This window comes from Octodon degus, unplaced genomic scaffold (assembly GCF_000260255.1).
Source record: "Octodon degus isolate 3935 unplaced genomic scaffold, OctDeg1.0 scaffold00086, whole genome shotgun sequence".
In the NCBI taxonomy this organism is placed as follows: Eukaryota; Metazoa; Chordata; class Mammalia; order Rodentia; family Octodontidae; genus Octodon; species Octodon degus.
Genome location: NW_004524662.1, coordinates 7831967 through 7832952, shown reverse-complemented (window position 1 = coordinate 7832952; position 986 = coordinate 7831967).

Sequence of the window (986 nt, the reverse complement as noted above, 5' to 3'; positions counted from 1 at the left end):
ACCTCTGTGTAAGTCAGATTCTGATGACCTTGGGAAAGTCACAAGACCCTCAGTTCCTTCAAAGTTGAAAAGCCAGTGGTTTCTACAGCTGTCCGTGTATCAATCAATGTCAATGCACAGGTAGGAAACACACGGAAAGCACCCCGTACCCCCCAAAGTTGTGAAATTTCTAGAAGTAAAACATTAAATTTATTTATGGCAGAATAACAAAAGCCAAGCGGCTAATAAAGTCGGGCTAGCAGAAGTGTGAGCCGGAGTCTTTGGGGCTACCCCAAGGATGTTCAAGTCTTGGAGTCCCGATCAGCTCTCCTAAAGGGACTGAATCAGGCCCCGTGTCCCTGGATGTGACAACAGAGAACTGAACTACTCTTCCTTGGAGTTTTGTTCCCTGAGTGTGGTAGCAGGTCCTGGGCGGACGAAGTCTGTAGTTGGCAAGAGATTCCCCAGGCAGAAAACTGGCCATACACCCAGGAGCACACAGACGAACAAGTCCCCGTGAACAAGCTGGGGCGCATACTGTGTTTTCCTCCTTTGCATTCTTTAACGCTCAGAGATTTACCGAGAGGCATTCGGTGCCAGTGCTGCGTTCTGCAACGGCTAACACATCAGGTTCTTTCGCAGTATTGTGGTTTGCTCTGAGTTACGGCCAGAAACCGAACGAAGGAAAAGGAGAAATCAGGGGAGGCTTGGAGACGACCGTGCACGCTATGCAGCTTCTAAAGCGTGGAGGATGGGCCGGGGGAGGAGCAGAATACGGAGAAAGGGGAAAGCTGAGGAAAAATATTCACACCAATGGGTAAAAGGGAAAAGGTGAGAAGCAATGGAGTAGCAGAGAGAACCAATGGGTGGGAGAGGCGGAGGAAGAAGGGGGAGGGGCAGAAACCAATCGGGGAGCCCGGACGCGAGCGAGGACGCGGCCCCGCGCGCTCGCTCCCCTCCCTCCCCCCGGCTCGGTCGCTCGCGCCTCGCCGGGCTCCCGGGAGACG